The 24,531-nt window shown below is 36.2% G+C and overlaps 1 protein-coding gene across 1 annotated transcript in view; it reads right to left on the minus strand.

Moving 5' to 3' along the window:
- The window catches only part of RNF24 (ring finger protein 24), a 64,754-nt gene that overhangs the window by 39,293 nt on the left and 930 nt on the right, over positions 1–24,531 (minus strand). The window lies entirely within an intron of this gene.

Here is a 24,531-nt window from a genome sequence, read left to right on the forward strand (position 1 = left end):
TAATCCTTCCATAGTTTGCATTTTTTCCGTTTCTTCTGCTACTATTGTTTTCTCTGGGTTTGTGCACAGCTTTTCTCTTTCCTGGTGTTGCCACAGTTCTAAGATCAAGCCTGAGGTGCTATCTTTAATTTGTTTATAACTGAAGTTTATCTACTTGAACATTTTTTATTTCAGATATTTGTTATTTTGGTGGATCTATTTTTATTCTGCCATATTTTCCCAGTAGTTATTCTCTGTGTCTGCTCCATAAAGACCTTTTCTCCACTTTTTATGTAATGATGAAGCCTCAATTTTCAATTTAAATCATTCCATCAGATCTTTATAAGACTTCACTTTCATGATGGATAGGAATTCAACTTTGAAGTCTCATATTCTCTTCTGAGCCCTCTATCCCAGGTATGACTGTGTATGCACTATAACTTTGCAAAGAATCTGCCTATCAACATTTAACTACCAACTGCTATTTGGTTCACGGTTTGATTAACTGATGGTGGTACTCTTAAGAGTATGGGTTGTGGGAAAAAGAACACAGTAATGCTGAGATAGAAGGAGGATGGAATGGAATACAAGTTACAAAGGAGGAAAATACTCTCAGGTTGAACTTCACATTGTAAGTACATCAAGGCAGTGAAAAGAAATAAGAAGCAACGAGCAGTTCCCATTTCAACATGAAATAAACTCTAGGTGTAATACAATATCTGCTTATTTAGAAAAGAGCTGATTTTGTTCCCCAAAAAACAATGTTTTTCTCACAACAAAGGAAATAAAAATGTAACAGGAGAGCAATGGCTATGCCACTCAAAACTATAATTATCTATGGGTGGTTAATTTTCAATATCTATCAAATTTGATAAATGGGACAGTGAGCCTCTTTATTTAAAGCCAAATCTTAATCTACATTAATTACTTATTGGCTCCTGGTTCTTATACAGGTGGGCATAACAGACACCTGCATAGCATAAAACAAATGTAATTCTTAAAAATTTGGTGTTTCCAGTTGCTGGAATAAACAGTATTTATCATTGTTGGTGTAATGTTAACCTACTTATTCACTGGAATTAATATAGAGACGGATCATGAAAAGAAAATTTTCCCTATGAAATTTTTTGAAAAATATTTTGACTGCGTAATGTTATCTGAGAAATGGTTGTACCTTTTCCAATCCTTCAAGAAAACCAACCTGATTGTAAAGAAGAAATTATCATTATTTACAGATGATAGTAAAATAAAAAAGAATGCCATTAAAAGAACAACAAAAAGGAATATAGCTGGGCAACATAGTGAGACTGCATCTCCACAAAAAATAAAAAAATTAGCTGGGCATGGTGTCATGCACCTGTAATCCTGGCTGCTTGGGAGATTGAGGCAGGAGGATCGATTGAGCTCAGGAGTTTGGGCTGCATTGAGCTATGACCGCACATACTGCAGTCCAGCCTGGATGACAGAGTAAGACCTTGTCTCTTAAAAAAAAAAAAAACTTATTAGTAAATACACACCATGTATATTAAGAAAATATGAAAGACACAAAAGAAGATGTGAAGAGGAGGTGGGGTAAAAAAAAAGATGTGAAGAACTAAAAAGATACTTTCTTCTTAGTCGTGAAGACTCTAAATATTATAAATGTGTCAATTTTCCTTAAATCTATAAACTTAATGCAAATACAATAAAAAAAAAACCCTACAAGGGTTGTCTTTACTGGGAGAAAGAGGGTGGCTGGAGAAGTTAATTCTAGTTTAATAGGAAAAATAAGAATGAAAGAATAGCCAGAAATATTCCAAAAAAGAAAAATCTATTCTTACTGACATACGAATTGTCAGTATTAACAGGATTGATGATTAACAGGAAAGAACAGAAATATAAAAGCTAGTAACAGTTGCTGTTTGCCAAATATTATCAGCTTTCCATCTCCTGCGCACACTTATAACTGTATTTCCTGGCCCCTTTGTTGTGGGGGGGGGGGTCAGGTGACTAAGATCTTTCAGTGAGTTGTGATGGGAAATGATGTATATCACTTCCAGGTTGAACATTTTATTGATGGTATGAGACTCCCCAGGCCCCTCTTTCCCTTAGCCAGGACAGGTGGCAATGTTGGTGGCAGCTACCTTAGCCTAAGTTGCTGAATGGGAAGACGTGGAACAGAGCCCTCAGCCAACTCTTGATGGACATATACCAAAAGGAAGGAAAATTCTTATTGTTATAAGCCACTAAGATTTTGAGGTTGTTTGTTACCATGACATAACATAGCCCATCCTGGTGGATGTAAGAAAGCTGAAGAACAGCCCAAATGAATGTAGGAATCTATTATGTCAAAAGCTGACATTCCCCATTGATGAGAGAAAGACAGATTATTCAGTAATAAGACTGGTACAATTAAGGCCGTGCACTGTTGCTCACACCTGTAATCCTAGCACTCTGGGAGGCTGAGGTGGGAGGATCACTTGAGCTCAGGAGTTCAAGACCAGCCCCAGCAAAAGCAAGACTCCATCTCTACTAAAAAATAGAAAAAATTAGCTGGGCTTGGTGGTGTGCACCTGTATTCCCAGCTACCTGGGAGGCTGAGGCAGGAGGATCACTTGAGCCCAGGAGTTTGAGGTTGCATAGCAGTGAGCTATGATGATACCACTGCACTCTAGGTAGAACAACAGAGCTAGATTCTATCTCAAAAAAAGAAAACAAAACAAAAAATTGGTATAATCAGGTAGCCAGCTAAGAAAAAAATTAAGATAGCCTTACTCTTTGCACCAAAATATATCCCAGCTGCGTTGAAAATTTAAATATGAAAAATGAAATTATAAAAACATTGAAAGATGTCAAAGAATTTTAAAAATAATCTCAAAATGGGGAAAGCCTTTCTAAGTATAACCCAGAAGCAACCTTCCCTCTGGAAAAAAAACCCACAAAAACTTCCTGCTTGGGGGAGAAAGCACTCTCAAATATTACTAGTGAAATTGTCAGTTAGCAGAATTGCCAGCCTCCATGAGAGCCACTCAGCAAAATTATACATGCACTTACCTATTGACTCAGCAATTCCACATTTAGGAATTTATCTTTCAGATGTACTTGCATGTATACTCAAAGACACACATGTACAAGGCTCTTCATGCAGGCTTGTTTATTTGTAAAAGCAAAAGACTGGAAGCAACCTAAATATGTAACTGGTTATAGTATATCACAATAATCTAACATATTGCAGTTGTTAAAGAATGTTATAGATCTATATGTGCTGACTTGGCACAGTTTCCATGATAATATTGCTAAGTAAAAAAACAAAAACAAGGTGCAGAACAGTAAATGTGGCGTGCCACCACCCAATGTAAAAAGAACTAAAAGAGAAGCTAGCTTCGTATAAGTCTAAAAAGTCTCTGGAAAAATACATAAAAAACTGGTATTAGTGATTGAGCCTCTGACAGGATTGGGAGGAAACTGACTTTTCACTGAATACTTGTTTATAATACCTTTAAGTATTTTATAGTATGTACTCATACTATTTATTAAAGAAGATAAATTAAAAATTTAATTATGAATGGAATTGGAAAAAGTAAACTATTTTTTAAGAAAAAAGGTTCCCTGTTTGTGAAGATTCACAGGGATTTAAACATTTTTATTCTCATTTAAAAGATTTGGCAGAAAACTCTGGCTTTTCTGAATAGATTTGGTGAGGAAAAATGACCATGAGGATTATAGATATTTCATAAATATCCTTTAGCTATCTGTCTTAAATCAATGTTTGGTTAGATAATGTAATTATCTAATTATAATTTTTAATTCCTCCCTTATAATTATATATAAATTATCTCTTCTCTTAGTTGTCTAATATTTCTAGAATGATGGTAAAAATAACATTAATAATGTACATTCTTGTCTTATTCCTGAGATTGCTGTTTTATCAGTAAATAGAATCTATGAGGCCTCATACACAACACTCTTATATACTAAGGGAATTTCCATCTATTCCTGCTAATATACTACTTTTTACTGAGTTAGAAAATGCATTCCTTGAGGATAACAGATTTTACTCATTATTTTACCAATAACAATTATTTTTAAAAAAAAAAACATTTTTCTTTAATCAAAGGTAAGCAAAAGTTAGTAATTGAGGACTACTGATAAGCAGCTCTGATTTCACTAGAAAATTTTCTGTTTCTTTGACTTCTTTTGGTCTTGGCATTGGATTGGAATTCCTGAAGAAAAAACTGATTGATCTATGTGAGGCTGCTTTAAGTAAACCAGCTAAATCAATAGTTAGCAGGAAGAATAATCAAGATATAGTAGAAGCCACACAGTAGCCCTTTACCAGGCACAGAATCAGAGTATTAAACCATCTAAAATACAGACTTAGAATCAACTTTAGATCCCTCAGATGTAAAATACAAAAAATCAAATTTCATCATAAACAGTTGGCAGCACTGCTTAAATATTTTGACTGAGCTTCTTGTTATTGATTATTTACAGAATAATTCACTTTTGGAAACAAACTATAAGGTTGTAAGTCTCATATAATTGGTAGATTGTACAATAAATCTCTCTAGGGTCTCTCTTGAAAATAGCTCTATGGATTCCATTGATGACTCTGGATTTACATTTCATGAAAACTAACAAATTTGGGACTTTGATATTTGAAATTCTCTTCCCAGTGTCATGACTTCCAAAGCAAAAAGGCTAGACATTGGTTTAAATAAGTCAAAATAATGTGCAAGTAAATCTCTGTATTAAATGGACTATGCTGTTTAGTTTACTACCTCATGTTTGTCATACTGGTTTAGGTTCAAACTGATTATTAACAATAAAAGATTCAAAATATCATAAGCACAATTATAAATATATCATCTATGGTTTTGATTGTACTCAGTGCAGCAATACAATTAATCTAGGAAATATTACCTAAAGAGAGCCAGCCTGACATATAATCCCTGAAACTGGATTCTTTTTTCTCCACACAATTCTTTAGGATATTAATCAAAATGAACATTTTACACAGTACTTTACAGTTTATGACCAGTATTCACACACATAAATCTTATTTAATGCTTATAATCACAGTGGGATGGGTATTATATTTCCCAATAGTCAGAAGAAGAAACTGAGATCCAGAAAAGTCAAGTTGGCTGCCCAAACTCAAAGTACTAGTGGGTGGTAGAAGGGGCTGAAACTCACATCTGAATCCAAATTTCTTACTCCCCCCATGAGATCCTGTTGCCTTCCATGGACCTTTGAAAGCTTGCACTGGACTGGCAGGGTTAGAATAGATGCACAAATGAAAATTTCTGTGACTGGTTCCTGTGGGCAGTCAGTATGCTGATGAATCTTGCATCATCTTCATTGTCTTAAAGAGAACCGCCAGAAGGGCCAACACCATAATAACAAAGTATATATTTTAAAACTTTTTCCACTTTTTTTTTGGAGACAGAGTCTCACTCTTGCCTGGGCTAGAGTGCCGTGGCATCAGCCTAGCTCACAGCAACCTCAAACTCCTGGGCTTAAGCAATCCTACTGCCTCAGCCTCCTGAGTAGCTGGGACTACAGGCATGCACCACCATGCCCAGCTAATTTTTCTATATATATTTTTAGTTGTCCAGCTAATTTCTTTCTATTTTTAGTAGAGACAGGGTCTCGCTCTTGCTCAGGCTGGTCTCGAACTCCTGACCTCGAGCGATCCTCCGGCCTTGGCCTCCCAGAGTGCTAGGATTACAGGCGTGAGCCACTGCACCCCGCCTAAAACTTTTTATTTACATTATAAAACTTTAGATTTATAGAAAGTTTGCAAGAGTTTCCATACACCCTTTGCCTAGCTTCCTCTAATGTTAAGATCTTATATAACCTTAGTACAATGACAAGAAATCAACACTGGTACAATCCTATTAACTAAAATACAGACTTTATTCACATTTCACCAGGTTTCCCACTAACGTTCTTTTTTTGTTCTAGGATCCAATCCAGAACTCCACATCACATTTAGTTATAGCTCTTTAGTCTCTTTCAATCTGTGACAAAGAACTGTGTCTTTTAAATTAAAATTAATCAAGGTTCATTTTATTCTGAAAATGTCATGGCATTTCTTGAAACAGCATTGAATATTAAAAACCTGCCTTCAGATTTGCTGGGTCTATATGATAACCAAGAAAACATCTTGAAATAAAGAGCTAGAGTGGCCCTAAAGATAGAAAAAAGAACTACTCTCTATATAAAATGAATCATTGGCGGTGATGATCTGATTAGGTCAGTTATATTTAAGACTCCTGTCTATAAGACAATAAACCAATAGTCAGTTATAACTCCCTGGAAAAGCACAGGATACCAGATAGAAATCAATACAACTCTGTTTAATGGAGAAGTCATGAAAGATTCATTTGTTTTTAAATTAAAGGACTTGAGTTTGTTCCATCTACAGAGTAAATTAATAACTAAATTCTAGTTTACAAAGGTTATTAGAAGGCACTAAATTTTCTCTACATATGGGCCTCTTTTTCTAATTGGTAGCATAAAAGTTGCTGAGTTGTGGGTGATCCTAATTCAAACCCTAAACCCTTGTGAAGGTGTACAGTCTTTAGATCCTGTTCAAGCTACTCTGGAAGGAGTATCAACAGGGCTCACTATACAGGTTACCTCTTATTCTTGAGAGTTCTGGGTCGAGTACATTAATTCAAGGATTTTAATGATGCATTTTTTATATAAACCTTTTGTACGCCTATGAATTCTTAATTACCAGAAAAGGTACCGGTTTTTCAGAATTCCTAAATGAGTTTAGGATCCCTGAAGAGGAAAGATTAGAAGGCATAAACTGTATGTATTAAAAGTGAAACAAGGAAGTTTAGTATACCATAAGCACTTCTAGAGTGGTAAATCCAGGACAGGCTAACAAATGAAAAATTAAAAGTTCTGTCACTGTACAGCCTTAAAAATGAGAGAAGACAATGTCACTGACGGTTTAGAAATTCATCAGCTAGGAAATGAGAATAAATTAGAGAAAGCTCCATGGCAGTAAGTGGGTTCCATGAAAAGATGCCATAGCAGAGCCATTAACCTTGCAGACTTGAGCTTAGCACTCCCCCCACTAGGACTGTAGGCGTGTCTCAATTTCCCATCTGTAAAATGAGGATAGTTACAAAATCCACCTCTGGAGTGTGCCTGGCATATAGTGAAGGCCCACCATCACCACCAAAATCTCTTTTGATTCTCTGGTGTGCAGCTAGCATTGGCGCTAGGGTTTCACTTTTTCTCAGTCAGGAATCATTTGGGCCTAGATCCACATCTTTGAGCCTGGGCCACAGTGGACTCCTTTCTGAAGTGACTGGGGCAAGGTACAGAATTTTGGGAAACAAGTGTTAGTTTAGCTACATTTTTTCAATGACAATTTCCAGATGGCTAATCCATATAAATTAGAAATCTATCAGTTTTTGGATCTTAATTTTTTTTTTTGAGACAGAGTCCCGCTCCATTGCCTGGGCTAGAGTGCCAAGGCATCAGCCTAGCTCACATCAACCTCAAACTCCTGGGCTTAAGCTCCTGCCTCAGCCTCCCCTGTAGCTAGGACCACAGCACGTACCACCACGCCCAGCTAATTTTTTCTATTTTCAGTTGCCCATCTAATTTTTTTTTTTCTATCTTTAAGTAGAGACGGGGTCTCACTCTTGGTCAGGCTGGTCTCAAACTCCTGACCTCAAGCGATCCTCCTGCCTAGGCCTCTCAGGGTGCTAGGATTGCAGGCGTGAGCCACTGTGCCCAGCCGTGGATCGTAATTTTGTAGAAGGAAAATTCTATAGCCACAAAACAGCATCTAAGATGCTCATGACTAATTTAGCAATCCTCAAATAGTTATGAATCCAGCAAAGTATGCAAGCTGCCTGGTAGTTTGACACTGGTGATAATTACCTTAAGAAGTTTCTAGATATTATGGTCCTAAGCACTGCCTTAAAGTCCTCCCTTGATCTACTATGATCACCTAGTTCTTCTAAGAAAGATATAGGAAGACTTCATCCTTAAGACGATTTTACGCAGGCAATGGAACTGAGACAATGGGGCAGATGAAGTATGTTATTTCAGTCTTCTGGGGGTTGAGTCAGATTCTGCCGATTTTACATTTTCAAAAATTCTGCAAAGGTCACAATAATTCCAGAACAGTGAATAATTTCCCTCTAAATGGGTCTTAAAGAGTCAAGACTTGCAATATCATTAGCCCTGGAATTTTATAAGACCATTATTAGTCTTCATCATGCAAAGCACTATTATTCTGATTTTATAGATGGATATATTAAAGACTATAAAAGTTTATAACTTTTTTCCCCCTTCAAGATCAGGAATGAAAGATGGGTGGCTCAGGTCAGATGAAGCCTTACAAGGTATGTGTTCCTAGTAAGGTCACCGGACATCTAGGGTCAAGCCTATTCTCTACTTGATCATTTCCTCCACAGGCTAAAGGGCTCAGTGGAAAAATTCACACCTAACTAAACTCACAAGAAGCTGGGTGATAAACCATAATATTAACTCCAGAATTCAAACCAGGAAATATATCTAGTAGCTCTGTTTTAGAAGATCCCCTGCACTAACACAATTACAGAAAAGAGAATGACATATTCTTAAGAGGTGTTTCCATTAAGTTGTCATCCCTTCTCCTCCAAAAGGACATTTCCACTTAGAGAATCAATATCAGTTAACAGAAACAGAAACACAGAACGCTTCTTCTTTAGAAGAAGAGATATAATGGCAAATGTTCCTTGGTTTTCCCTTTTGTTTATCGTTAAAAAGATTGTGGCAGAGACTGATGGTTTGCTCTCCTACCCCTTCCTCAATATCTGTTCTCCCTTTCTTCCACTTAATTAGAATTCTTGGCTGGGCACATAAATACACTTCCCAGCCTTCCTTGCAGCTGCACGTGACCACATGTCTCAGTTTTGGCCAATGCAATGGATGCACATGAAATTGGGAACCGTGCTTAACACAGCATTGACGGGTACCTTCTACCTATTGCTTCACCTCTTTCTCCATCCTGTTCTCTGTAATGTGGATGCCACCATCATGCTCAATAAGAATGAGGTTTATACCTAAGAGGAAATAGTGGTAAGAGGGAAATAGGGGTTAAGTGGTAAAATGTCCCTGATGTCACAGAGCTCCACACCAGACTTGTGCCAACTTTTACATGAGGAAGAAACAAATTTTAATCTTGTTTTAAGCCACTCGTTGTTTTGGGTTTTCTGTCATTCACAGCTGAACCCATCTAATATATTGATGTTCTAGGTCCCTACTATTTTTAATTATTTTATATTCACAGACCATTTAGAATATTAAATAATGAACTAATTCTGAACTAATTCTAGCTCAGAAAAATACAGTTTTTGCTAAGCTTGTACATACTATTTACTAGGCTTCTGTCATGGCAGTACACTAAGTAATTAATTAGAACACAGGAAATCTGACATTACAATGTAATCTGCCTGATGTGACATAGGAAAGAGTCTGGGACCATCAGCAATACATTTGCCAATTATCTTCACAGAACCACAGAGTTAAAGATATTCAGTACTAATTAAGTATCACTGTCCAGCTGCCCCACTGTACAGAGGAAGAAACTGAGGCACAGAGAAGCTGGGTTTTCAAAGTCAAAAGTCTGGCTTTTTTAACTACATCCACAAATTTGGAGGTGAAGTATGCTCTGAGGATTGCACTTCCATGTATCCTGCTTCCAACAGCTCATTTATACTAACGTAAAGTAACTGGTTATCCCCAAATAAAATACTCAGCATTTAGCTCACTCATCAAGCTCACATAAGAATTAAAAATGTAGCACTGACCTTATATAATAATGTCTGAGTCATGCAGAACAGTGAGCAGGAAAATTAGTTATAAAAGGAAAATAGCAAATAAAAATTATTGTGGTGCAACAGTTTTAGTTTCAATATTCCCATAGCTACACATTATTATCCTCTGTATTGAAAGATGTACCAACAATCGAGACATTATTCATGTATGTAAATGCACCCAAAAAGAACGATGGGAAATGAAGCTTTTCCACATTCTACATTAGAACACCATCCTTTGTTCAGCAGCTACGATAACTGTTTTTAGGGTTTTTCTCATCATTTGTGACTGATGAGTCCTGGGACACTAGTCATTTTTCTTTATTAAAAAAAGTTAGTTCATCTTTCCTTCCTATAGGACAGCTCAAAGTGCCCCTAGGAACCTTAATATAACAAAAAGAGAACATGAATGAACCTTGAAAACGTAATGCCAAGTGAAAGAAGACCGTTGCCAAGGACCACATATTGTATGATTCCATTTATAATAATATAAAAGGCCCAGAATAGGCAAATCTATAGAGACAGAAAGTAGCTTAGTAGCTGCTTAGGGCCAGGGGTGGAGAGAGTAGGGGGATTTGGGAGTGAAAGCTAGAGAAGTGAGGTTTCTTCTTGGGATAATGATAATGAAAATGTTCTAAAATTGACTGTGGTGATGGACACACAACTCTGTGAATACACTAAAAGCCACTGAATGTACACTTTGAGCGAACTGTATGGGATATAAATTATGTCTCAATAAAACTGTTCAAAAAAAAGGGAAGAAGAGAACTACCTTAAAACAAGAATCAGAATGATATATATATGTATATATATATATATATATAATCTCCTAAAAAGTTAAGAAAGTATGTTGTACAGTTAAGCAGAGAGAATTTCTTATGTCATCTGACAACCACTGGAATGGAACTTCTGACCAGCCACAGCTCAGCAGCCAGACTAAGCTGGCAGCATAATTGGTTTCATATTTATGAAAAGGAGAGAACTGAGATGTAATAAAGATTGTTTGTAGTGTTCATTCCTTCTAATGCCCCATCCCTTGCCTAATAACAATAATTGTTAGGAGAGCACTTAATTAAAGGAGATAAACTAGACTCATAACAACTCTGAAATATTTCATTATAATTACCCCTATTTGAGGCTAAGAGAGGTAGTATTCACCAAGGCCACACAGTTAACAAATAGTAGGACCAGAACTTACTCAAATCCCCCATGCTTTCCTCTATATCACCCTACTTCTTCTTTGCCTTTATGAAAATAAACTTGGAACTTACTATGCAAAAGTATGTACTTAGGGTTTTAAAATAGTTGGAAGTTTCTGGGAAATTATCTTAGCCTGAAGAAAGTACTGAAATTCCTCATCAGGAGCTAGTTTTCTTCAGCTTTACAAGAACTTTTATCATATGTAAAATGTCAGAAAAATATTAAAATGACAACCTCAGGTCTAATAAATTTAGAAGTGAATTATAACTTTATTACATGTACTGGAGTTATTCATCAAGTGTTCCTTACCACAAAATGTGGATTTCTGTAAATTCAGACTGAACAATATCTGGCATATAAAAGAAATTCTATTTTATTGACATGAATAAAGATAGTAAATCCAAAAAGCATATTGGATAAAATAATTGAAATATTCCTAAAAAGACAAAAACCACCCTTATTTCTGGTAAAGGACAGAAAGGAAAATGTATAAGATTTGTGGCTTCCAAAGAGCAGAGTTTTGGGCCCACTAATCACTGTGCTCTACCACTTTCTAGTGCCCACAAGTTTAACAAACAAGGAAACAAGACAAAGGCAATGGTGGGGCCTAAGCACAGTGCATTACATGAGAGCAAGGAGGCAACAGAATCGAAACACAATTTCCTAGAAGGGCTCTTCAAAGAAAGGAAGTGTATTATCTTCATATGAATGGGGAAATCAATCCTACTGTTCAGGACCTAGCACAATAGTAGGTGTTCTACAAGCACCTGTTTAACTCAACAGGGAGGAAAATGTAATTTTCAGCACTAAAACCATGTTACAGCCTGATGAGGAACAATCAGTTTTCATGCTTAGCTCAGCTGATTAAAAATAATTATACTGGTTTTGTCTATGCCATAGACTCTATGGTCTTTTGAGGCATCTCTGTATAATAGCATTCTTTATCTTTCAGAGAAGACCTACAATGTTATTTTTAAGTAAACAGCATATTCATAGCAAGGGTTTATCTATAGAGAAATTCACACTAGCACATACTGTTTAATGGCCTTCTCAAATAATATGATTAGAAGCTGTCTAGAGATGGTTACTAAGTCAAAAACACTGACCTGTTTAATTTTCATTTGATATCAAAGTTACATTCCCCAGAATACACAGGAGATGAATAAAAACAAACTGGCTTAAGGTAAAATGGAGCAGGACAAATAAGTAAAGCTTTACTCAGCATTACTTTGTTCAGTAATTTACCCAATAGGAATGTGAAGACATGAAGTTAAACAAGAGGTATCATGAGGAATGGTGATAAAGGGACTCTCTTCCATAAAGTACAATTTAAATAAAAAGAACGATATTCAATGAAGAACTGTGCCTTTAAAAATATTTAAGCATTAAATCTATAACACACAATATTCATTTCTTTAGTCTGCATACACTTTCACAGAAACACTGACAATATTTTGGAGACATACATACATGAAAAACCCACTAGCTGTTGGGAGAAGAACAAATATATGGGAAAACATAAAAAAGGCAAAGCATGTCCTATGGTTTTCTTTTCTGTCTTTACAGATGATATGTGCCCCACAGATCTGACTGGTCAAGGTCCTGCTCAACAGATTTAAAGCCAAATTAAAATGGAGAAAGAAACAACTAAAGAGAAACTAAAAGATCATATTGTATCCAAACTAGTTGGCCTCAATAGTGTAAGTTCCTAAGATTCCTAAGAATTTGGAATCACTAGGTAATATTTCTGAGAAACTATAAAAATTGGGCAAGAGAGGTTCCTGAGTATTATAAAAAAGATAAATTCTCTGAATTTTGGTCAAGGAAGGAGGGGAGCAGAGTTTTTTCGTAATCCAAATAGCTTTAGATCAAAGGTTTAGCTCTCTAAAATTAATATCTTAAGAAGCAAACAGGTCTAGAAAAAAATATTCCAGTATGGTCATCACAATTTTCTTTTTACATTATTGAGAAAATAAATGTAAAAATAATGTCTTTTGCAGTATTTATTTATCATTTGTCTTTGATTCCAGATGCAGGACCTATCTAGGAACTTAGTGATATTTATCCTGCCAAAGACTGTAGCCTGTGAAGAATGAATGGATTAAACATTCAGTTGCATTTATGGAAGAGGGACTAGGGCAAATAAATGCTGGGAATCCCCCGACTTTTTATCCTAATCTTGTTAGTACTCCTTCCTCTCTACTGCTTGACCCTAGTCTATAAAAGCTTTTCATGTATCTCTACCTTTAACTTTCAGAGGTATTGGAGTAAATATCTCAGTTGCAACAGAAAAACAATCATTCACATTTTGCTACAGTACTTAGAATTTCATTGTAAACCTTATTAGAACAAAAGATTAAATCCTCAATTCAACTCAATTCCTTTTATTCTGACTAAAACTCATTATGTTTTGTCAAGGACACAATAGTTTAAAACTACTTGGCAATCTCTCCTAGAAACTGCATTGCAGAGTAACCCCAAACAGCCCAAGCTGATAAGGTGAAGGACTTCTTTACAGAATTCCTGCTAATAAATGTGGAAGAGATGACAGAATAAGAAAAATCACCATTTGCCACTACAGGTGAAATAACTTGTACTGGCATAACTATCAGTGTGGTCTTTTAGCAACACTAGAAGTGGAAGTAGCCAGACACAGCAGGCCTTCGGATGTGATGTGATATTAAACACCTAGCAAGCATTTTTGCCAAAAAAACTTAAATTTTATTTTAATCAAGCCTCTAGAGCTAACTTCCATTTACAGGAAATACAGGGAACAGAGTAACAACTGACCTCATGATGAAGCAAGCAGATAAATCCCAAATGTGAGAAATTCCACTGTATAACTGACCCAGTTCCTGCAGTGAGTCTATTAAGAGAAACAAAAAAGGGGGAGAAGGAATTGCCCTAGAGATCAAAACACGTAAGAGACAAAATGACTAAATATGACCTGTGGGCTTTTAATCTCAGGGTGAACAAACTATCTAAAAAAAGATATTCTTGAGATAATCTGGCAAAGCTGAATAGGTGTGAGAATGGCATTTTGGTTTTATAAGACAATGTCTTTATTTTTTAGAGGTGCATATAGAAGTATGACAGGGTAAATGTGATTTGCTTTAAAATACTTCAGCAAAGGAAGGTGAAAGATAAAAGGATAAATGAAACAAATGTGGCAAAATTTTGTTAATTATTGAATTTGAGTGATGAGCATATGGGCGTATATTGTACGATATCTCTACTTTTGAATGGGTTTACAATTTTCCATAATAAAAAAACTTTAAAAGAAGAACCTCACTAGCAGAGAAGTCTGAAAAACAGTACAGGTAAATCTAATAAGTAATATTAATCTCAGGTAGAAAATAAAAGGATCAATGAAAAAAACTGCATGGCAGTTGATTAGAGGTAGAATGGGTTATATGGAAAATACCAATTTTCTCCTTGTATAATATGGTCAGACAGCTATATAAATATTCTTTTATTCCTGAAGTGGGTTATTTCACTGAAAAATTAACAGTAGAGAACAAACATTTTTATAGAATACATTTAAAAAAAAAATTCGGGATGCAGCTGTCCATCTTCTCCCCTCAGAACTGTGCCACGCTTTTATGTAATCCTGGAGTTCTAAATGGATGGTGGTAGGGAATTCAAATAGAGGAAACTAAAGACACAGAGAACAGAAGTCACAGCTGCATTCTGAACTGAATGCTATGAATTTTTCCTTTATGTAATCATTTGATTACTTTTCTAAGACTCCAAGGCCTCCTTCACATCCCTCCTGAAATAGTATTTTAACTTTTAATATGCAACATTCACAACGTATTCCACAGACAGTGCTGACTAAGGTTCTGTGGAGCTCAATTTTCAAATTATCTTCCAAGTAGTTCAAAGTAAAACCAAATAGAAAATCAAGAGTCTTACAGAAACATTTTCAAAGCATAAATCATTTTATTTCTAATAGGGCAGTGGTTCTTAACCTTTCTTTAGGGTTATGGATCCCTCTGAACATCATTCTACAGAAAAAAACACTACATATTTTTTTAAAGGGTTTTATCATAGCTCTGAAGGCCTCCGTTAGAAACTCTTATAATACGGCATTCTCATGGATAAACAACTCTAAACCAAGTACAAATTCATCAGCTCAACACTATAGGCCTCTCATGAATTGGCTCGGACTTTTCATCCTCATTCTCCACTATTTCTCTAAATACCACACGTTAGTCAAATGCATTAATTATGGTTTCCTGAAGATGCCTCCGTCTTTGTTCTTGATACTGCTACTCTATGTACATCCCAGGCTATCCCCAACCATATGATAAAAATCTGTCCATCCTTCATGATGTGTCTCAAGCAATACGAGTTCCATGAAACCTGCCTTGAACCCACAAACCTTCCTCTTAACTTGAATGTTCTGTCCTTCTATACTTTTAATACCTTTCCCCATTTGTCTAATCTGGGATTCTGTGTGACACAGTAGTCAAACTGAAAATTATCATCACGGAAGTTCTTACACCCACCCACGGTGGGTTGAATGGTATTGTCCATGTCTTCACACCAGGAACCTGTGAATGTGAAATTATTTGTAAAAAAGGTCTTTGTAGATGTAATTAAGTTAAAGATCTGGAGATAAGATAATTTTGGATTATGTGGATGAACTTCAAATCCAATGACAAGCATCCTTAAAAAAGAAAGACGAAAAGGCCACATGAAAACAGAGGCAGAGACCGGAATGTGCGGAACCACCAGAAGCTGGAAGAAGCGAGGGAGAGTGCTCCTCGAGTCTTTGGAGGGAGCACAGCAACCCTACTGACGACACCTTCATTTCAGACTTCTGGACTCCAGAACCTCCAGAGGATAAATTTCTGCTGTCTTAAGCCACCAAGTTGTGGTTGTTATGGCAACCCTAGATAAACCGAGAAACCCCCTTTGCTCCATTCTAATTGTGACAAGTCATTTTCGTTTACTTCATTTTTATTTACAGCAACAGTTCTACGAGAGCATCAGAAGAGATTTAAAAAATGTAGATGGGGCTGGGTGTGGCGGCTCATGCCTGTAATCCTAGCACTCTGGGAGGTCGAGGCAGGAGGATTGCTTGAGCTCAGGAGTTTGAGACTAGCCTGAGCAAGAGTGAGACCCTGTCTCTACCACAAAGAAAAATAAATAAATAAATAAAAAACAGCTAGGTGTTGTGGCCCATACCTGTAGTGACAGCTACCTGGGAGGCTGAGGCAGAAGGATTGCTTAGAGCCCAGGAGTTGGAGGTTGCAATGAACTATAATGACACCACTGCACTCTACCCAGGGCAGCAGAGTGAGAGTCTGTCTCAACAACAACAACAAAAAACAAACAAACAAACAAACAAACAAACAAACAAAAAAAACAAGGAAACTGAGCACTCTGCCTCACAACCCCCTCTACATATATTAAAAAAAAAAAAAGAAAAAGAAAAGAAAAGAAAAGAAAAAAATGTAGATGGTTCCCAAATAACTCCTTATTCTCCAGCTATTCTCTGCAAAGGTCTCTGAACTACCTTTATCAGTAGCCCTCCAGAGTGCCAGTGCAGGACAGCATCTGAACAGTAAAGGGACTATATTCTTGTGAAAGTTGACAAAATCAATTGTGACAGGTGGGGGGCTTTGCAGGGTAAAGGCCCAGTTTCTAAACTTTACCCTGACCCTGTGAAACTAAATAGGTTACTTCCTTGATTTTTAGTTTTATCATCCATAAACAATCCTTTGAGGGCTGTTATAAGGAGTAAATAACCAATACACGTAAAGCTACTGGCATAAAAGGTTTTTAGTATAGGTTAACTAATGTGAAAGATGATTTTCTGGGTACAATATTGCCCCAGGCTATTGATATATGGTTTTGTGATTTAAAAAAAACTCAACTTTCTCACTGCTACAAAAATTCTTTCTGGCCTGTTTTCAGAGATAATCAAAAAGTTTGAGTAAAAACCTTTATTTAAAATTATAGCCATGCCTGAGATTTTCAACGTATTTCTGAAGAAGTTTTGCAATTTCTTTTATGCTAAAGAAAAAGGAAGCAAGCCTACACCTTTGATTTCTCTTCCCACCCATTTCCTACAAACTACGTTAGTTCATAATCTGGTATTTCATTATCTGCCAAAAGTTTTCATTCAGTCCAAGATGAAGAGGCTATGTGGATATGTTATTTAGATTCTACTTTAAATTTATACCACTGAATATAATTTCACATGCTCAGATTTGAGAGGGAACGATAGAGATGCAGGTAGTTACAATTTTGGGGGGGGGGGTTGCCTAAATGAACTTAACAAATAAATTTAACAAACACTGCAGCACCATTTACTCTCCAAACTTGAAAAAAAATTTTTTTAAGGCAACATAAAGCATACTGATATGGGAGTCAACCCCATTGGAAAGACAAAAAAAGAAAGTAACAAAAAATAAACAAGGAAAAAGAAAAAAAAAAACATACTGATAGACAGCACTGAAGCTATTAATTTTGAGAATTCAGTAAACACTGTCATAAAATGAACTGAATGCTCATTATATTTAGTGCGATATTTATACTCCTTTTGCTTTCAATTGAACAATTGTGATATTAAATTTGCTAAAGGAAATGAAGAACTGTATCTGATACAAGCACCTAATTAGGAAAACATAAGTAACGGACAAAACGAGAGACAGATTTTAAAACAACATACATAACCTTCTATAGAAGCCTATGGTTTATATAGCAGCAAGCTTTATGACAAGATGAAAAATTTTAATAATCTAAATAACCAAAATTTTAGAAGAAGAAGATAACAATGAAAAGAACAGGCAAATCTCACTTTAAGAAAAGTCAATAAATGAAAACAGGAACTTTGAAAGCAGGTAAACTGGAAGCTACTTAAAATATAAAAACATTCACTATAGTTCGTTTAGTAGTAAGCAACTCTAATACACCTAACAGCATTGAATCCATAAAAATTCAAACTGCATTAAACTTTCCCAGAGCAAATTCATAACTTAACACGAGGTTCACTTATAATGCTATCTAAAAAGTGGTTTTCTTTTCCTTGCCACTGCAGGCTTGCTCCAACTCCATGGAGGGCCAGTACAAGTCTGGTGTCAGACTATCCTTAGCGCAGATGGAGGGTGGCTTTCCCAAGTGTGGCCAACCAAAAGCAAGGCCACTGGCCAGCTACTCCTGGGCCAGCTGGCATGGAACAAAGCATCTGATTCCTACCTCCAGAGCAGAGGAGGCTCAGCCAGCTGGCTTTCAAAGGACTGCACTAGTTGGAGTGCTCACAATTCCTTTCAAACCATCTGGCATTCTTTTAGAACCCTCAATTTACCTAACACTACACTCTGAGGTCTGGATTGCTCAGATAATTGAAGGAGTCCCCACTACCTACCTAGAGAAAAAAAGAGGCAGCATTAACTGCTAAGTCAACTACTTCAAGAAACAATTTCTAAAACTAAAAACTGCTCTCAATTTTAGCTTATATTCCCATGATTATTAAACAAACTTTCAAAATAAAAACAAACACAAATAACAGGAGCATAAGCTAAAACAGACAATTTAACAAGCAGAAAAGTTGTAAGAATCCCTTAAGGCTGCCAGGACCTGACTCTCCTTACTCTGAACTTCTACAGAACCTGTCTGTACCCCTCATGTGGCCCTCAGAGTAGACTTTGTATTGCTATATATATTTTACCTTCCCAGAGAACAATGTCTTACAGCTACTTAAAAAAAAATTCGTTGATGACATATTGGGTGTTTCCAAAGTTCCATTTCCAGAAATAAGGAAACTTAATGTGGAATAACATGAAGAAAGAACCTCATCTCTAAGCAAACCAAATAAACAAAGAACAGAACTTGGCTTGAAATAAAAATATTTTATCAAGTGATTAAAATGATTCATTAAATGACCAAACTGCTGGGAAGTGCTATCAAGTGCTCGTTTGTCAACTGTAGATCATTTTACCAATCTGCCACACGGGGTAAACTGGGGCATAGAGAGGCAAGGAGTCTGTCTATGGCCATACTACCCCGAATATGCCTGATCTCATCCGATCTCGGAAGCTTAAGCAGGGTAGGGCCTTGTTAGTACTTGGATGGGGGAAGCAAAGAATCATAAAAAAAACAGAAAACCAAGAACAGCTGAGTCATATTCATAGCCAATACGCTCTAGGAGATATAAGTATTCTGAACAAAAATATTACAGAGACCAAGTCAGGGTCAAATACTATAAATTGGAGGAAGCTGTAATAATTATTTTTCAGTGGATTTACCCCCATGCCAAGTACTGAGTTTAGCATTTTACATTTGACCCATATAACAAACATACAAGGTAGGTACCATTATCTACCTTACAGATGAAGAAACAGAGAGGTTAGGAAACCTGCACAAGGTCATATGGCAAAAAGCGCAAGAGCTGGAATTCAACCCCAAGCAGTCTGATGCCAGAATCCCGGTGTGAGACTGCTAATATTAAATCATACTTATGCAAGAAGGTAATGTAATGTGGGAAAAAGTCAATCATTAGTATACTCTTCATTATTTTTTCAACTCTTAAGTGTAGCAAAAAATGGTAATTAAAAAAATGAAAATGGATTCTTTTGTTAGAAATTTTCAACTTTCCTTTTTCTGTCCATAAATATTCAACCACATGTAAGTGCTGGAGTCTCTCTGAACCTATTCTGGTCTGGGCTGCCCAACTTGTGAATTGTTCTTTGCTCAATTAAATTCTGTTAAATTTAAACAAAAAGAAAAGAAATTTCGAAACGCTAGAGCTATTTTACCAGGTTAAAAATGTCACTTGTACCTTTTTTGCTATATTGAGTAGGTACTTGTGCCAGCTACTGTCCTAGAGGATAGTAGCAAATAGGACAGTAAGTTCTTTGCCTTTCTGGAGCTGACCTTCCAGTGGGGATAAGAGACAAAAAAAAAAAAGAAGGTAGTCAACAACAGAATTTCAGAGAGTGATACATATCATAGAAGAGGTAGGGAGGAACCGTAAACTTCTGAGACATTTAACCATACAGGTAAACAGAAGGGGATAGAGGAAGGTTGGGGTAAAGTTGTTTGCTAAATTTTTTATTCTGTTTTTAAAGATGGGCAAAATCAGAGCATGTGTGTAGGATGACATGGACAGTTCCCCGGAGAGTTGCTAATAATGCAAGAGAGAGGGCACAAATGCAGGAGCCATGAGGTATGAGGGGCTATGAGGAGGAATATGGTAGAGAGGAGAATTGGCCTCTGAGAGGAGAAAGACAAAAAACACGAGTCCTGGGCAGATTTTTAGATTTGGTAAGGGGAATATGAGGAGTTTCTGTCTGATATCTTCTAAACCCTCAATGAGGTATAAGGCCAGCGTACATCTGAGTGGGAGGGGTGGGCTGCTGATGAGTTTAAGGAGTGGGAAGAATTATGGAATAGTTATAGGCAGAAAGATCTTATTAGGAGTCAGTGGTAGCTTTGCTGGGTGGTGCTGAGTGTCCATTTCAGATTTTTGGTCATGAATCTGAAGTTCTCTAATAATATTCAGCCACTCAGGTACACTCATGGAAAAGCTACATGAATGATAAGGCAGCTGTAAATATAAAAATATTTTTTAAAATTAAAAAATTTTAAATTTAAAAATTTTAAAAGAGCAATTAAAGGATGTTTTAAAAATATGTATCTAAGAGATAAACACAAAACACTTGACTATGTGCAATCAAGCCATGGTCTACGCAGCTCCATTTGTCTCTATCTTCTCATCACAGAAATTCTTGCAAACAATGTATCTGTCATATTTAGTAATGACATATTTAATCATGAAGCTTAAAGATAGTTTCTTTTTGGTCATGAATGGTTCTGTCATTTCCTAAGGTGAATTTTTTTAAAAAACACACCTGATAACCTTTATGTTGATTCTAGAGGTGATTTCATTTCACTGCTTGAAGAAACTCTCTCTGCTAACTGATATTTTCATTGATGATTACATTTAAAAGTAAAAAACAAAACTTAACTACCCCCCCCATGAATACACACACCTTTAGTGCTTAATCTGAAAATGCCTGAACAGCTGTTTGTCACAAAGCCAATGGGAAGGTATATGCTAACATGATGGCTGTGGGCATCTAGCAGCACCAGGTGCATGCTGTTGGTCATCCAGCTGTGCTCCTAAACCACAATGCTGGCTCAAGACTCAAAACATTCTGGGGAGAATTCATGTTTGCACAGGTTCAAGGGGAGGAAACAAAGACCCCCATGTCTTGATGGAGGCACAAAGACTAGCATATTGGGTAAGATAGGGATGTGTGTGTGTGTGTGTGTGTGTGTGTGTACATATTATACATATATGTATAGACATTTTTGAGAAATACAATCTGTCCCACAAACAGAAGGAAAAAAAAGATCTATACCAACGTACATCATGAAATGTCAGGAACACCAGGGATAAACTGAAGATCCTAAAATCTTCCAGTGTGAACGTAAAAAGGAAATGGGGATTAGAATGGCATTGGACTTCTCAATAGTAACAATAGTAACGAAACACTGCCTTCAAAATAGGAACATTAATTTCAATCTAGAATTCAACACCAAACTAAACTACCATTCAAGTATGAGGGCAAAATGAAGGCATTTCCAGATATATAACTTCTGAATTCAGGAAGGAATTTCAGACTTTGTATGTACCCTTTTTCTCAGGAAGCTACTAAAGAATAAGACAGACAGAGAATCCAGGAAATAGAAGATCCACCATAGGAGGAAGGTAGAGGGAATTCCCAAGATGATGTCAAGGGGAAGTCTCAGGATGCCGGCTGTGCAGTAGTCCAGACAGCAAACTAACCCAGAGTGGGTTAGGAGAGGGAGGGCTCCAGCAGAACTATCTTCTGGGAAAAAGATATGAAACTAGGAGATTACCTGAAAACACTGAAAGATTATCAGTTCTGTCGTAGAGTTTGAAGATTAATTAGTGACTAATACAATGAAAATTCAGCAAATGAAAAACAAAAGAGGCAATTATTTAATTCAGGAAAAACAAAAGTTGCACAAGTAGGAAATATGGTAATAGTACCCTACATGGCTCATCTGTGAATAACAGATACACTGTCACAGTCATATAAATACTGAACACTGACTTAACTGGGAACTGTACACTATAGGTATGAGTGGCGGATGGAAGGATGGTTGTGTGGGACAGTTCAGTCCTCAACTTTCAACACAGACATTCACAGATGATAGCCAAAGGTAAAAAAAAAAAAAAAAAAAAACCAACCACAACAAGAAATAGCAGTATAAACATTAAAAATGAAATAAATATAAAGGTAAATACCAGAAGGAACTGCTAAGAGTTGCAGCGGTTGAACAATATAAAATTGCTAATTTTTGATCATTTCCCAATCTAAAAAATGACAATTTCATATGGCTCAAGCTAATACATTATATCATTACTACTGATTTTAGAATAAACTACCATTTGAAACAGAAAACAATTATTCATAGAGAATGTTCAATGGAAAAAAAAATACTTGCTGTTATCAGGCATTGTTGGGAGGATAATAGATCCTAGTTTTGGTTAACAAACTGTTACTATATATGCTCTTACCATCACTAACAATATTAGTATTCTAATGAACGTAAATAATATATTTACCAATAAAACAGCACTTACTATAATTTCATCTGTTTTGATAATATAAAAGTTATTTTAGAATTTTTCTACAGAAATGCTATATGAGTTGGTAAAGACTTTGATTAACAGAATACTGAACAACAAGGCCAGGCCGTATTTAGGTTCCTTTGTTGATATAAAAAATAGCTAAGTCACTCTTGCAAAATTAAAGTTCCATGAAATTGCAGTACTATGCAAGCCTCTTTCAGTGATAATTCCGGTTTTACTACTGTTTATCTAAGACTTCCCCTTATGATTTAAGAGTACTCCTAAAAAAAGTCTTACACAGTAAGGACAGGCAGTTATAAATATATTGGGTTGCTTCAATATTAGTCATCCTAGTTAATAAAGCTCTCATTTTTAAGTTAACTCACTTAAATTAATTGATAATAAAAATTTAAATCATATATCATAAAATCAAAACTTCTCCAACTGAAAAATCAACTTTTATTGACTTTAACTCTTACAAAAAAAAAATTTGAACATGATAACATAAGGTAAGAATTTTACCAAGAATAATGGATCCTGAGTCAACCAATGGATAATTCCTCCTTCAAATTAAAAGCAAATGTTTTAAACAGACGGAGCATACATAAACAGATGCTATGAAAAATTGCTTAGTTTACACTTCATTTTGCACTGAAAGCTACTAGGAATTAAAATACTTGTGATTAAAAAATGATCTTAAAGAGAATCTTAAGGAAAATAGAACCCATCCAATCATTCATATCATCCAATATAAATGCCTCAATTTTTTTTATCACCACTATTTTGAATCATAATATTATAATCCAAGTGCGGTGGTTTACGCCTATAATCTCAGCACTTTGGGAGGCCGAGGCAGGAGGACTGCTTGAGGCCAGGAGTTCCAGACCAGCTTGGGCAACATAGCGAGACCCTGTCTCTACAAAAAAATTAAAAAATTGGCCAGGTGTGGTGGCATGTACCTGTAGTCCCAGCTACTCTGGAGGCTGAGGCCAGCGTATTGCTTGAGGCCAGAAGTTCAAGGCTGCAGTGAGCTAAGATTGCACCACTGCACTCCAGCCTGCGCAACAGAGAAGGACCTTGTTTCAAAATAAAAAATAAATGAAAATAAATAAAAATATCTAAGATGTATTTTTTTCTGTAACTGAGTTTAGCTAATTTCCCATCACTGTGCAAAATTATAATGTCAAAAAAGAAACTGAAAATCATCATGCATCCAGAATAACAACTATCTTCTAAAATGTATGTAATCTGGTTTAAAAACAAAATAGCAAGGAATAGCTGCTGCTATCACAATAGCCTCTTTTTAATTGGTCTAAGACAGCCGTAACTCCTCATAATTTTACCAAGACAACAAAGTCAAGCAGTCAAGCCAACAGAGACAAAGTCTGTGGGAACCTACAGAGCTTCCTTCTCTCTCTGAGGATGAGGACAATGAAAAAAGGTGTTCTGTTTTCCAGTAGTCCTGTAAGAGGAGCCATTGAGCTGAGCTGTACCACCAGACAACAGAACACAGGAAAATTCAGATCAAAGCAAGGATGCATGCCAGGGTAATATGCAATAAAACCCTCTGCCAAAGCATTAAGGGGGGAAAAAAAAAAGGAGGCGGAGAGAACCTGCTGGACCACCTTCTTACTAACACACAGAGGCAGGAAGAAACAAAATCTGCCTATACTGAGAAGCAGAGAAAAGTGTCCTAGATGCACTGGAGTATGACTATAGTCATGTAGATGAGCATGTAGACACAGCAATGAAGTAAACCCAGAAAGCAGTGTCCTGTATGTTGGTGTATTCCCTTGTACATAGATATGAGAATATTACCATTAACTAAACCCCCCAAAAGCAAGTGTTCTAGATATACAAATAGGAGAATGTACACATACATTTTCAATTAACAAAAACTACTGATTTACAATGAGAAACAAG

This window comes from Eulemur rufifrons, chromosome 20 (genome assembly GCF_041146395.1).
Source record: "Eulemur rufifrons isolate Redbay chromosome 20, OSU_ERuf_1, whole genome shotgun sequence".
Classification (NCBI taxonomy): Eukaryota; Metazoa; Chordata; class Mammalia; order Primates; family Lemuridae; genus Eulemur; species Eulemur rufifrons.